Below are 15,975 nucleotides of genomic sequence, written 5' to 3'. Positions count from 1 at the left end.
ACCATACGTTATTGATAGTAAATTAACCATGTCTTTTTCAAAACAATGCCGCTTGGTATGGATTGCGTAAAGTGTTTATACATACAATATGGAATTATTTTCACTATCAATACCAACGAAGTTTTCCTCCAGTGTATTTAACGTATATAACTTTGTTTACAACGTATAACAGTTGATGGATGTAAGGGCTCTGATGATCGGTTGTTTTCGATATAAGTTTGAGTTCAATGATAAGGGATCTCTTTTTTATTTTATTGCCGAGTTCAAACGGCTTGCCGCAGAGCGACACTACTAAGTAGGAGGGGTAATCACCGCTGAAAATATTTTTTGATGTCCTCGCCGGGATTTGAATCCAGGCACTCAGCTTTAAAGGCGGACAAGCTAACCTTTGAGCTACGATGGCCCAATTTGGTGATAGCGAAGTTATGTACTATTATCCGATAGAGTTTTGGCATTAATTCCTGGAACTCTTTCCATAAATCATTGTAAAATGTTTATTAACATGCGAATATTCTTCTGAGTGTAATTGCGACGCACGCAAACAGCACGGGAACTTTGACTTTATCATAAAAGTGAGTCAAAACACATAGTTTTTCAGATCAATCACAATTTTTTATAAATCTACAACATTTTTTGTGAACGAGGCGTTCAAAATTGGCCCAAGGTGTCCACATTCTGACAACGTCTGGTGCGCATTTTTTTTTAAGATTGAAAAAAGTTTTTGTGTGCTTTTGAGAGGACGCCATCGTAGCGCAGTGAGTCAAAACACAGAGTTTTTCAGATTAACCACAATTTTTTTATAAATCTACAAAGTTTTTTTTTTGTAAAAGAGGCATTCGAAATTGTCCCCAGGTGTCCACAATCTGACAACGTCTGGTGTAAAGTTTTTTTTATGATTGGAAAAAATGTTTGTGTGCTTTTGAGAGGAGGCCACCGTAGCGCAGAGGTTAGCATGTCAGCCTATGACCATGAACCCTTGATTTTGAGAGCCCGCTTACAAAACAAACCCCACATGTTGTCAATATTTTCAACAACGCCAGTTAATGATAATGACAACATTGGGGGACTATTTTTTTACTTATTTTTCTACCAGTGAATGCACATGTTGTTGCATTAGCAAATTTACGAAAATTTTTAAAAATCCAATTCTTATTCAGTTGGTATATAGAACGATACACTGGTTTAACGCCTTAAGCCTGTAAAAGGCTCATTTATTTCCCAAATTCGCTGAATCGGCTGCAATTGTTTTGGTTAACAGTCAGTTGTTTAAAATCTCTCGACATCTCTGCCCAATATGGTATAGATCGGTTTATGGAAACAGAACTCTCTATTTAAGGTTTTGGGCTCATTTTTTGCCCGACTACGTTGAAATTTAGAAAAGTGGGTTGTAACGTAATTTAAATAACGTATCAAAATATGTGCTCAATATGGTCTCCATTGACCGATCTCCTCATTAATAGTCTTGGGACGATTTTAAATCTGATTGCGACGATATGTGGAGCTGTAAGTTTTTATATTTGATATAGCTGCTATGTATAGTGATCTTCTAATTTAACGTCTTGTTGTTGTAGCCACATACTTGTCAATCTTGTTTAGGTGAGTAAGCTTGTTTCGGTCCAAAGGACTTATCGCCGCTGGAACTTGGTGGGCATTGGCTATTTAAAGGCGCCAATAACTTGCCTTGTCATATCGAGCATCATAGGCACTCAGTATTTGTGCAAGAGCCGGTGCCGCCAGGCCTCTCACTTAGACTCTCCGCTCGATACCGCTGATTGTCCGCGACTGCCGTTACAGCTTCTCCGTATGGAGCATTCCACTATCCGCAACCTTTGGACGCGCCCGGTAGCTCGCATCTAAGCTTCTCGTGACAGCAATGGACATCACACAGATTTGACCTTGATGTTCCAGCCTGTGTGATATGCTCACAGCTATACCGTGCTGGGTTTACGCCTTGTGCTCATTAAAGTCGCAGTTGTTATCCGATTTCTACGAGTTGTCGCCTTACCGAAAAACCATTTTCTTACCTTTGTCCAAAATCTAGCTAGCATTCAGATATTCGTAGCCAAAGGTAAAGATTCTCATACCGAATTGTCATTGGAGAGTTGAAGTGGCGTTCTATGTCTTTAGTAGTGAAACAGAAGAAGGACGAAGATGAGGGTGACCACCGGGAAGACGCAAAGCCAAGGATCAAAGAAAACAAAGATCTACGTCTGGTGAAAACCGAAAGATCTTTTGCATTATGAGAGGATTGAGAATAACAAAAAATTTGGCGAATGAGTATTGACAAGCTAGTAAAAGGTTGGGGGAGAGCGTCTGTAATAGCGGACAATACCACACAGATGGGCCATCTAGCGGTTTCTGTTTGAACTATGGCTTATATGAGCTTAAATACCTTTGGGAAACATTTTCGAAGTGTTCAGTATAAGGATTGCGGTTTACGATTTACGGTATACGAAAATGTTTTCAAATTTGGATTAAGAGAATGAGCCAATAGGCTTATCAATGAAGTGCTGATATTCCATCATTAACCGCAGTGTTGTGATAAAATCATAAAAAAATAATAACCCTCGATTTTTATAACTTTTCAATATAGAATTTGATCGTAGACTACACTTTAACAAATTTTAAATTCAATTTTTCGTGTACCTATGTTTTGAAAAATATGCTTAAGGAGGTTTTTACATTTTTCGAAAAATGTACTTACCAATAATGTGTAGGCCGTCTTTTTATCCATATATGTACAATAATCCAGTTTTTAAAGGCATAAGCAGTTCTGAATTTTTATCAAACACAATCGGACGATTTTTACAGATTTTTGCAGATTTTTTTTATTTTTTTGTGCGAGTTTTTTTACAATTTTTTATAAAATTTTCTATTTTTTTTTTTCTATTAAATCACCACTTTAATCATCAGCCGTCGGTAATCCAAAAACTAAAAAATATCCTTGTGATTTTTGAGATTTATTCAAAAGAGATTTTGTGTGTGTTTGTGCGGATTTGGTTCTTTTTGATGCGTTTTGCGGAGCATAAAACGTGTTATCACGAGCTTTTACCATTTCAAACTGAACGATTAAAATTTCTGCTCAGCATTAAAAAGCATCCTCGGTCGTTGTTGGCAGGAAACAAGTGTAGTAGTAGTAGCCATAGTTGTACAGAAGAACGGCAGGAAGGCAGAAAGGCCGTTTGATTGTGTGGGTTGATTTGGGTGTTTTGCCAGGATAACAGAAAGTCATTCATTCAATGTTAGTCGAATGATGCTGCTGCTGGTGCTACTGCCTCAGCGAAAAGGGATGGGTGAAAGAGGATGGCATCATCGGCAAGATAAAGAGGAAAAAAGTTACAAAAACTGCCCTCGTACATCTAAAATTGTTGCTCTCTAGGTTTTTGTGCTTGTCTTTGTCGTGTATGTGTTGGTGTGCTGGCTGATATGCTTTCACAAGGATAACATCATTATTAACGCTGTGATTACCTTCATTTGTTATAAATGTTACGTATGCTATGCTAACCTCAACGCACCCCTTAAGCTTCATGGAGACCATTGTTGTAGCTATATGGTGTAGTAACCAGCTCATTATCCTATCAGAAAACGCTCACACAAACATAAAAAGGCTGGTCCATACAAGCATGAGTGTATGTGGCAGTGCGTGTGTTTGTATGTCCTAGGAATATAATGAGAAATTATTAACCTTTTCATTAACTATTCCATGAAATAATGCCAAAATTAGCATCCATAGTCATTTAATTAATACTCGTAATGCACACTTAGAGAAAAAAGGGTGGAAACTTATATTTATATATGTTTGGTATTCCAACTAAATATATTTCTTCTAACGAATTTACTGATTGGATTTTATTCGATTTGACGTTGTTAGAAGAATGCAAAATTTCGTCTAGTATTTAAAATTTTGACATATCCTGTAATATGGTGTGCCTGCAGAAGTCTTTGTTTATTTATTTTAGCTACACATGCAACAACATTTTAAATCTATTCATCGATTCAGACCTTATTTGACACGTATGTTGAGGGTCATAAGAGAAGCCGTTGTACAAAATTTCTTTCAAATTGGAAGAGAATTGCGCCCTCTAGAGGCTCAAGAAGTCAAGATCCCAGATCGGTTTATATGGCAGCTTTATCAGGTTATGTACCGATTTGCGCCATACTTAGTACAGTTATTGGAAGTCATAACAAAACACCTTATGCAAAATTTCAGTCAGATCGGATGAGAATTGCGGCTTGTAGAGGCAAGAAGTCAAGACCCAAGATCGGTTTATATGACATCTATATCAAAATATGGACCGATTTGAATCATACTAAGCACAGTTGTTAAAAGTGCTACCAAAACACCAAGTTCAAAATTTCAGTCAAATCGGACGAGAATTGCGCCCTCTAGAGGTTCAAGAATTCAAGACCCAAGATCGGTTTATATGGCAGCTATATGAAAACATGGACCGATTTGGCCCATTTACAATCCTAACCGAACTATACTAATGAAAAGTATTTGTGCAAAATTTCAAGCGGCTATCTTTACTCCTTCGAAAGTTAGCGTGCTTTCGACAGACAGACGGACGGACAGACGGAGGGACGGACATGGCTAGATCAACCTAAAATGACTGACGATCAAGAATGGATCAGACGGATGGTAATTGCTAAATCGACTTAGAATGTCAAGAAGATCATGAACATATATTCTTTGTTGGGTCTCAGATCAGAATGTAACAATCTGAATGACGAAATTAATATACCCCTATGCTATGGTGGAGGGTATAAAACAATTTCAAATGAGCGTGTGAATCACAGTAAGTGAATATCAAAAACAATCTATATATACGAATCTGGATTAGAGAAATTGTCTTACATTCGTCTGGGCTTCTTTTTTGGCATCTACAAGCAAGCTATTGCTCTGGAGAATGAGAGACTAGCTACAGTTGGTATGAAAGTCTAATTCTCCTACATTAGTCTTGTCAGTGTTCATGCCTAGACTGGAGATAAGGAGGAACAGACCAAGAATATATTATACTAGCGCCCAAAGATAAGTAGATGTGTAGGTTTTTTGGACGATTTTGAATACTGGCAGGACCATCAGAAAATTTTTCAGCGGTGGTTATCTCCTCCTAATGCTGGCGACATTTGTGAGGTACTTTGCCATGTAAAAACTTCTCTCCAAAGAGGTGTCGCACTGCGGTACGCCGTTAGGACTCGGCTATAAAAAGGTCCCTTATCATTGAGCTTAAAATGAATCGGGCAGCACTCATTGATTTGTGAAAAGTTTGCATTTGCATTGATTTTGTATTGTTTGGTTTGATATTTCATAATAACAGATTGATTTACTTACTTAATAAGATGGCCATTACAGAATATTTATTTCAGCCGAACGTACCATATGTTTAAAGGATCTCGATTATCATTTCTCCTTTCACAGGATATTAAAGAGATCACACGATAAGCTGTATTCCTGTCTAAAACCTCGTTTGGTATCGAATGGTTAGGAGAGGTTATTTCTGTTATAACTGGGGATCGTGTATCAGCAAACGTCATCCTGAAAAGCTGTACCAATTTTACACACGCAGAGTAAATTTTTACGACAAACAAAATACTTTTATCGCGAAGTTTTGGTTTTACTGTAACTATGTAACGTTCCGCTTTATCATATCAAATGTTAGCCATAAACGTAGTATTTTTGAATGTAACTAATTTTGTTTATTGTAAGCCCTTTAGCAGCTTTGTTTACAGTAAATATAATTATAATGAATTATTGGCCCGATACACGGGCTTCCTACTAGAGAGAAAGGGTAAGTAATAGAGCGTATAGACCAGTGGTTGGAAAAATACTCACTCTATAGCACATTACTTTGTACATACACAAGAAATTAATCCCATGCAGACCCATAGGCTTGCAAATAATTGCAATTGTGTGCTCGCCGCTGGTATAGACACATTATTACACACATTTTTCCTCTTTTGTTTTGACTAAGCAATGAGCATTCAGTATATTGAGCAGGTTGGACAAATGCGGATGATAAACTCATAAAGTGTACATTTTTAAAGTTTCAGTACAAAAATGCTGGTATGTCCAATGACAACAAATATTAGAGCAGCACACAAATGGCTGCCAGGTACAAGAAAATACAACAAGTATTTCTTAAGCACATACATTGTTTGGTAACACTTACGCGATAAAGAAATATGCATCACAAATTAGGTATTTAAATGTGCGAAAACAACAACAATTTTTTGTTTTATTTATAGCATAATGGATATAGTAAATCATTATACAAAACCATAATGGGTTGTGCGAAAATGGAAAGCTTTTAATATATGTGTGTATCACAACATCGAAATAAATCCAACAGGATTCACCAATAGAAGGTTAGGTCACATTCGAAAACATAAAGTGAATAGGCCCCATAACATCATTGAGGATGTCAAATGTGCCGATTGGAAATGTCATCAAATGTCAGTAGATTTTTGTTTTCTTTCATTCTCTCCTTCTTTCTCTGAAAAAAAACTATCTGTTTTGTTATTTGCTGTTTGTTAAACATTTTATGGCATATGATTTTTCTGCTGACAAAGGCGTAGACGTATTCAATTCAAAAACATGTTTCTTGAAGCCGCAGTCTTGGAAAAGAAAAAGTTCTAAATGGTCATGAATGTAAGAGGTCTTGTTTGTTAAAATTTAAAATTTCAAACGTTTCAAAATTCAAATTTAAATAAATGACATATGCAAACCATCAACGAATGTGAGAATGTAAGCAAAGAGCAAGTTGACATCCTCAATGCCGACTACTGTCAAAAATTCAAAAAATTGTATGTCGGCTGATTGCTTGGCCTAACCTTATTCAGTGAATCCTGTAAATCCAAATATACTCTGAAAAAATTAGAATTACCTACTAAGATCTGCCTATAATTCGTAAAATTTGAGTTTGAATTATGTTACAATATTAAATTGAGCTTGGCTTACGCAATCCATTTTAAACGTTTGACGTTAAGTTTATTTATAAATAAAGAAAAACTAGAAAAACTAGAAATTATGTTAAAACCATAACATGTTATATATATAAAGAATGAAAGGTATTGCCAGGGTAAAAAACTTTATAGTTGGCTCAAATTCTTGCAAGAATTTATCGCAAAAAACATATACTTTTATCGTTAACCAAGTCCAACGTTTTTCAGAAAAGAAGTTTACTCGGCGAAAATGTGCAGTATGTCAAATGAATTATTTTTTTGTGTGCAGTGATACAAAACTCAGACATGGCTTGAAATACCTTTGAACGTATGGGACTGTGGAAGACGGCATTGTAGACGACGAAAAGATGGTGGGTGTTGATTTGTTCTTCTTAGGTCTTTTCCGGAATTTGGCGCAGTGTAAATATCTGGTCAACGATGGATTAACCAGGTCTAAAGTTGCATTGATATGTATGACCCAATTATTTCGTTAACTTTAGTTTTTAATATTCCACATGGTACACTCGGAGGCCACCGTAGCGCAGAGGTTAGCACGTTCGCCTATGACGCTAAACGCCTGGGTTCGAATCCTTGCGAGACCATGAGAAAAAATTTTTAGCTGTGGTTTTCCCCTCCTAATATCGGGCCATAAATCGGGAGATCGGTATATATGACAGCTATATCCAAATACAGTCCGCTCTAGACCATACTCGGTACAGACGTCGAGGGGTTATACTTAACTTGCTGTGTTAAATTTCAGTGAAATCTGGCAATACATACGGCTTTAATGGGCCTTAGCTATATCCAAATATATTGTAGTTCGATCTCGACTATACTCGGTGCGGATGTCAACTCAATTTGAGAAATTTAGCAAGGCTTCAGTAAAATTGGATGATAAATGCCCATTATATAAGCATAAGACCTTAAATACTAGGAAAATCGGTGTACATGTGGGCTATATAAAGTATAGTCCAATGTACTTAATTTTCGAACGCAACTTTGCTATGGACAAAAAGTTTATCTTCATTTTTGAAGACTGTAGCGTGATTTTAATAAACGGACGGACAGATGAACGAACATGGGTATATCCACTTCGAATTTTACGAGGATCAAGAATATATTATATATATTTTATAGGGTCGATATTTCGATTTGTTGCAAAAGGAATGGAAAAATGTGTATACCCCCCCCCCCCCCCCCCCCCCCCCCCCCCCCTTCTGTGGTAGGTGTACAAATAATGTTACATCATGTCCAATCTCGATTCGTTTTATTCAGCAATTCTTTCCACATACATTGATTCCCAGAAGTAGCATTTGTACAAATACACCAATACACTCTAATGATCATTCACCACATTCATAAAAAATCATATAAAATTATATTTTATTAAATTTAAACAAACATTTTAAAATGGTGACAATATTTGAAATACAACTCTTTTGCCGCGATGACAAGCTTATTAACGTGGCCCCGCCAAATCTTCTGGCATTGAGTTAAATCCATATGGTATTAAAAATGCTTGCCAATAATGTGAATGAAATAATATCAGCGTGTATTGTCAAAATACCGTCTTATTTCTATCAGCGCAGACTCTTTATCCGTAACTTTGATACGGTATTCAAGCTTTAATCGAAAATACCTTAAACCCCCTTATGTCCTGATTATGTTATACGTCAGTTTGGTTTATTTTAGTTGTGGGCGTAACCCCATTTTTTTACGACAAATGTGTTTCTATCAAAATCTCGTGTCTTCAACTTTTACGAAATGTTGCTCACAGCAACAGACAGAATATCAGTTTGTATTACAAGTGTGGTACAGACATTTTTTTTTTGCCCTAGAGACGAAGCCTATTGAAGTTGATAGAAATCGATTTAGATATAGCTTCTATACATATGTTAGTGCGATTTGGACTAATATTGCAATAATATTTGTTGCCTAATTCTCATGAGTTTGATACTAAGGATTCCCTTATGGCTTCCGATATCATTGACTACTTTTATGGAAATCAGTTCGGATTTAGATACAGCTATTAGCGAAACTTTTCTGGGGAGTTTTATTAAAAACGGTTGGTATATAGATATACACACGTCCCGTATATAAGCATCGACCAATTTACACTTATAGAGCCACATAGCTATTACAATTTTGCACGTATTTGAACGAAATTTGGTACGGTTCAGAATTAGATTCAAAATCTGTTCAGAATTAGACAAAGGCTCCATATAATGATATTGCCCAATTATTAATTATAGAATAGGTGTAGGCTACCATATAGACGGCACGGCCCGACTTTTGTCTTTCCTAACTAGCCAAACAACCGATGAATTGGTCCGAGTCGGATTGGAAATATTTAACGAAAATGCAGTGAAACATCTATAATCAATGCTAATTAAAACATGTTGAATTGCCTGATTCAGTCGCTTTTAGTTCAATGTACGGTACCAACTTCATTCGATAGAGCCCGTTTAAAGTTATTTACGAGCTTATTAAGTTCAAATGTCTACCAACAACTCCATTACTAGAGCCATATTAAGCCATTTGCAAAAACAAAATGCCAGCCAATAATAACCCTTTAACCACCACCCACTTAGACACACAGACGACATACGCCAGTAAAATCCGAATAAACTCATGCATATAGACACGCACACATACATAGATGTAAAGTTAAATCTGAATGTCTTTGTTTGGATGATTGTTGGGGCGTGAGTGCGTTTGGAAAAAAAAAACAATACATTTCAATCATCATTAGTGCTAATGTACCCACAAATATTATGGGGGGTGTTTTAACTGCGGACTCTTGATTTAGCTTTCAAGGCCTTCAAATCATGCCAAGAGAAGCTGACATCCTAGCCAATGCCTTACAAAAACAAAAAACAACAACAATTGAGAGCTAATGAACGAGAGCGAGCAGTGAATACAATTTCTCTGAAATATGCGCAGAACTCATCTCTTACCACCCCCTGGCTCTCTATATATCTCTCTGTTTTTTCTGTTCTTGTATGGAAAGTGAAAAAATGTAAAAATATTCATGCTAACAACAAAAACCCAAAATGAATGTAGCACAGATTTCATAAAAAAATGTGGTTTAAATCATCATCTAAGGTAGAAACTAGGGGGGTAGTGTTTGTTTTAGAAATTGTGGTGAATTATCTTTGTGTAGTTTGTTATTGTAAAATGTTTCTCTGTAGTTAACACATTTTTTGACACGCGTTTCTCTTTCTCTCTCGGTTGCCTTCGCAATGAATATTCTTCCTGTCTTGCAATAGACAACAAAACGCTCACACTCATATTCGTCATAAATGGGCTCCCAACACCAACACCACCACCATTTCCAATTCTCAACACTCGTGTGGTAGAAAAATAATTTTGCATGTAGCAAAGCAAGAGTGGGTGGATGGTCTCCGAAATATTATTATGCAGGTTGGAGAGTATGTGTATGTGTGAGTGTAGAGGTTGGTGGGGTCACATTACACAATGGCTGGCCATAGTGGTGGTGTGGTATGTTATTATGTGAGATTTCCTTTTTTTTTCTTCTCTTTTACTTTTTCTTTCATTTTAGTGGGGGTGTATGTGGGTGGTTCAATATTTTCCCCATATGACTGGGTTTGTTACATCGTCTCCTGTCTGTAATAATGGTAACCAGTAGACAACGTTGATGCCGCCATTGTTATTTTCCATCTTTTTAGCATTTTATAAACTTCGTGAGTTTTTATCGTTAGCCCTGCATACTATGTACTACAGCGATGATGGGATGAATGTTCAGCGGATGAAGTTCTGATGTTCTTGTGCACATTATTTTAAAGCCATAAAACATTGTTATAAAAATTCTCCACCAATCTCATCATCTTCAGCATTGTTGATGTTGTTGTATGCTTTTATTCCAATTAATGGTATTGGAAAAAGGATCCTAAAACTATTAAAATTCTCTATTTAGAGAAACGAAATAAAATATATTCAATGAATATAAAAAACTATATGTATGTAAATACTTTCGTAATGCTTGTTTTCTAATATATCAGGTAAACAATTTTTAAGTTGGTCCATTTAACCTACATTGAACCACGATCGTCTACCTTGCTCGAGACCGAGCTTAGCACGCAAAATCGAAACACACAGTTAATAGAGATTTTCTCTTTATGTCCTCTTTTTATACCCACCGCCGAAGGATGGGGGTATATTCATTTTGTCATTCTGTTTGCAACACATCGAAATATCCATTTCTGACTCAATAAGGTATATATGTTCTTGATCAGCAATCGTAAAAATATAAGACGATCTAGCCATGTCCGTCCGTCCGTTTGTCTGTTGAAATCGCGCTATAGTCTTTAAAAATAGAGATATTGAGCTGAAACTGTGCACAGATTCTTTTTTGTTTATAAGCAGGTCAAGTTCGAAGATGGGCTATATCGGACTATAACTTCATATAGCTTCCATATTAAGGTCTTAAACCCATAAAAGCTACATTTATGATCCAATTTTACTGAAATTTGGGACTGTGAGTTGTGCTAGGCCCTTCGTCATCCTTCTTCAACTTGGCCGAGATCGGTCCAGATTTGGATATAGCTGCCATATAGACCGATCCGCCAATTTAGGGTCTCAGGCCCATAGAAGTAACATTTATTATCCGATTTTGCCCGATCTCTCGATTTAAGGTTTTAAGCCCATTAAAGGCGCATTTATTGTCCAATGTCGCCGAAATTTGGGACAGTGAGTTAAATTAAGCCCTTCGACATACTTCTGCAATATGGCACAGATCAGCCCAGATTTGGATATAGCTGCCATATAGACCTATCTCTCGATTTAAGGTTTTGGGCCCATAAAAGGCGATTAATTGTACGATGTCGCCGAAATTTAGGACAGTGAGTTGTGTTAGGCCCTTCGACATCCTTCTTCAATATGGCCCACATCAGACCAGATTTGGATATAGCTACCATATAGACCAATGTCTCCGATTGCAATGAAATTTGACACATTGACTTCTGTTAGGCTTCTCCACATCCTTGTCGTTTACGGTTCAGATCGGATTATTTTTAGATATAGCTACTAAAAAGACCACTATTGTGTTATACACAATTGAACAATGACTTGTGCTTATTATTATTTGGTCCAAATCGGAACATATTTCGATATAGCTGCTATGGGGCATTAGGTATGCATTTTTCACCGAATTTTGACGAAAGGTGGTTTACATATATACCTGAGTTGGTGGATATCCAAAGATCGGCCTGGCCGAACTAAACACCTTTTTACTTGTTTCTCTTATGTTGTTAGAGCCATTTTCAAACAAACACTTTGACCGGTCAACTTTATATTACAGCCTTAATGTAATTTGATACTCAATTTTAACACAAAATAAAAAGAATTGTACACCAAACAATCATGTGTGAAGTGCACGGATAATAGAGGAAAGCACGGAAATCGAGATGAGCACGGTTAATAGAGGAAGTATTATTGAAGCACGGATAACAGAGGTGTAACCGGTTAATAGAGGCCGGGGTAATCGAGGTTCAACTGTATTTTATTGAGAATTGTAGTGTAAGTCAATCATACGCAACATTATACAATGTTACTCATACGTTACTGGAGAGCTTCACAGATCAAAATTCTCTTTAATTTATTTTAACCTCCACTATAGGGTGATGATACACTTTAAAGCCACGTCTCAATCTCAAATATAATTTGATTAAATACCATATTATAAAATAAAATTGGAGGTTAAAAAATATCAAGGCTTCCTTTCCGAGACCTCGTTAATATCTTCTTTATACTTGTGTGTAGGGGAGACGTAGGAGATGAGGTGTACCAAATAAAAATGTCGAAACTTAGCAAATTCTAGGCCAATCTTTCCCTTCCTCTCAATTGTGGAAACTGACTTTCCGCGGTGTCACCTGGGTGTCTAAATTGTACACCCAATAAAGTGCCACAAAATCCACTTGTTCTCATAATCATTAAAAACTTTAAAAACATGATTGAGGCGCTGGGCCAGTAATCCATCCGCGATGAAAACAACTAAAAGCTTTTAAGAAAGGGAAAAACGGACTTCCGTAATGTTGACGACCTTCAGAAACGAATAAAGAGCATGATTTGAAATCTGCAGTTTAAATCTCATAACTATACGGAGAACGTTAAGTATACACAAGGGCAGATGTAAATACTAGAAAGAACAAGGACGACATTACCACCTTACAGGAAATGCAATGGATTCGGAAAACAGCGAAATGTGATACATTGTTCTATAGCTGTCGTGATACAACGCATGAGTGTGGCTGTGGATTTTTGGTTAGTTGGCTACTAAACACCTTGCCTTCAGATTAACTTCGGGGAATGAACAGAGGCTAGCCCCAATTCGCATAAAAACCAAATTTTTCCACATCATTCTCATATGTGCCCATGCCCAGACAGAAAACAAAGGCTATATTTAACAGGGATATATTTATCGACCGAACATAACATTAAAATCTCCGCGGCAGAAAGGGAAGTTAACACCAGATTTCAACATTGTGATATTCACAAAACAATATTGAACACGTCTTCATAGATGGAAGGAGTTCATCCAGTGTGTTAAACGAACGATTGATACGAGAAGCGAACACCGATTTGGATCATTACCTTGCTGCAGCAAAATCTCGCATCAGTTCTGAGCGGAAGCTGGCTGCTTAAAAGCTGCAAATGCAACAGATGGCAACGGTATTGCTTGAAAAAAACAGTCCTTGTCCCGATGATGTAGTGGCGCTATGCCTATTGAGATTGAGATTGACGCGAAATCCGTACTTGGGTAACAAAAGCCTCCAGGAAATACGTGAGTGCGAGCTAACCAACATGTTCAGGAGTTAGAATGAAGTGCGGAAATTCCACCAGCGAATCAAATACCAAACCGATGGATTTCTAACAGGCACATTCTTCTGCAAAGACAAAGATAGAAATACATGGTCTTCGTATTGGCTATTAGAGTACATCGTTGATGCATCTATACCTTATTTTACCTCTAGCAATGATACAAGTTGATACCGGAGATAGAGGTTCCATTGACTTTACTATGAAATTGTTTTGAAATTTTATTTTACCACTACTAATGATACAAGTTGATACCGGAGATAGAGGTTCCAATGACTTTACTATGAACTTTTTTTGAAATTTTGGCCAAGCAACGCAAAGGTATACGAGTTTGCCACATCAATTCAAAAAGCTTGATGGACAAGATTGATGAATTTAAAGTTATTTTTGAGGGCTCTGACATTGATGTCATATGCCTATCAGAAACCTGGCTCAGACCTTTCATTCCCCATAGTTTAATCTCTCTACGGGATATTCAGTTTAAAGATTAGATCGAGAACGTCGTGGAGGAGGTGTAGCAATTTTTGCTTAAGCTATCTTTACGCTAGAGATGACATCAAACGCTTGCTAAGCTCTTATTGAGGCTTTTGAATCCATAAGGGGTGAGATTGATGAAAATAAGATATGTTTTCTTGTTCTGCTCAAACTTGTGCTTCAAGCTTCGCGGTTTATTCAATTTTACCATTATTTCATCTAGGCTTATAATGCCCTACCTCTAGAACAGATCACAGTTGGTTTACCCAGTCGGAACAATATCTGAGCCAATCGCGGTTTTAAAAGCAGTTCCTGTTTTCTTTATATGCATATAATCTTACTGATCAATTACACCACACCCGAATACACATGTATGCAGATGACGTGCATGCCCATTTGGGTTGCCCTCTTGCCGGCGTTAGCCAATTTATACAAGATCCAAATAGTGACCTCTCACGCGTTTGCAATTGAGCTAAGTCGTCGTAAATTGAACGTGGCATTTAACGGCATGACACGTTATGTATATGATCTGAGGAGAAGACAAAATGTTAAACAGTTCTCCAACTCCGGGTATATTTACTACAGCCCTATATGTTCAAAAGATTTTCAAACTTCTGAGTCTAGAAAGTAATTTGTAACGGCGAACATTGAAAATGCCAAAAAAGAGTCAGTTAAAGTAGGAGTACTTGGAGTGTTTGAGAGAAAGATGTTAAGTAAAATTTATGAACCAGTCTACATTGATGGAGAATATCGGCGTTGAATGAATCAAGAGCTGTATCCCGACGTTGAATAGGTCATGCTGTCAGAATGAGTGCTAAAAACCATTTGAAAATTAGTCTCATGGTAAAGCAGAAGGGCAGTGCAAAAAACACTGGTTGAAAGATGTGTGGAGAAAGACTGCGCGAAACGTTGCACCAAAAAATGAAGATGATACTCAACTAAGTAAGTAAGTAGTGCTTTGTACTGGCAAGTAGGATTACTTTAACTTCGAACTGTACAAACCCGTAGGCGTAGGACATTTCGGAATAAATTTTTAGGTCTTTTTTAATTTAATTCATTTTCAAGGGATATTTTATTTTTCAAGCGAAAGTATTATGCGACTACTACTTTTTGTTTTTGTCTTTTAAATAAGGAACAAGAAACTTCTCTTAGTTTTGTGTTACAAATTTCTATATACTACTGAGCATTACATTGCCCCAGCCATCGTCAAGAAGCAACTAACTGTAACAAAATCTCAACTTATGAAACTTATTGTTGAACAATTTTTAAACTTTTGCCTTTATGTTGCTCGCTTTAATAGCCTTGCGGCTGAAATAAGGGAGCCATTATAATTTTTCTAAGGATATAATCTATTGGTGAATATGTGTGGAGCAAAGCCATTTTTTATTTATACTCAATATTAAGATTTCCGCAGTAAATGTAACAGCAAGCTATAAGATGTATGAAAGTTACACTCTACAGTAAGAAATGTAGAAGATGATTGAAATATTCCTTATATACATATACATATAAACCGTTTATATTTCATATATATATTTCTATCTTCTATACATATAAAAATGAATTTGTGTTTGTTTGTTTGTTCCGTATAGACTCAAAAACGGCTGAATCGATTACCTTGAAATTTTCACAGATTGCGTAGGTTGGTCTGGAAGGAAACATAACTATATATTTTTTTGATATCGGGAGGGGGGCGGACCCTCCCCCTTACCACAAAAGTAC

At 36.7% G+C, this 15,975-nt stretch overlaps 1 protein-coding gene across 2 annotated transcripts in view; it reads right to left on the bottom strand.

The window, feature by feature from the left end:
* LOC106080423 (homeobox protein B-H1) overlaps positions 1–15,975 on the bottom strand; it is a 72,366-nt gene that overhangs the window by 17,452 nt on the left and 38,939 nt on the right. Inside the window, exon 1 of one of the 2 annotated variants that reach the window (XM_013241806.2) lies at positions 2,705–2,783. The exons of the other annotated variant lie outside the window; for it this stretch is intronic. The gene's annotated coding sequence lies outside the window, so the exon portion shown is untranslated. Of the gene's footprint in view, positions 1–2,704; positions 2,784–15,975 lie in introns of those variants that run through there. 2 annotated transcript variants of the gene reach the window in all.

This window comes from Stomoxys calcitrans, chromosome 2 (genome assembly GCF_963082655.1).
Source record: "Stomoxys calcitrans chromosome 2, idStoCalc2.1, whole genome shotgun sequence".
Taxonomy (NCBI): Eukaryota; Metazoa; Arthropoda; class Insecta; order Diptera; family Muscidae; genus Stomoxys; species Stomoxys calcitrans.
The sequence above is the reverse complement of the archived record's forward strand: the minus strand, read 5'-3'. Positions and strand labels throughout refer to the sequence as shown.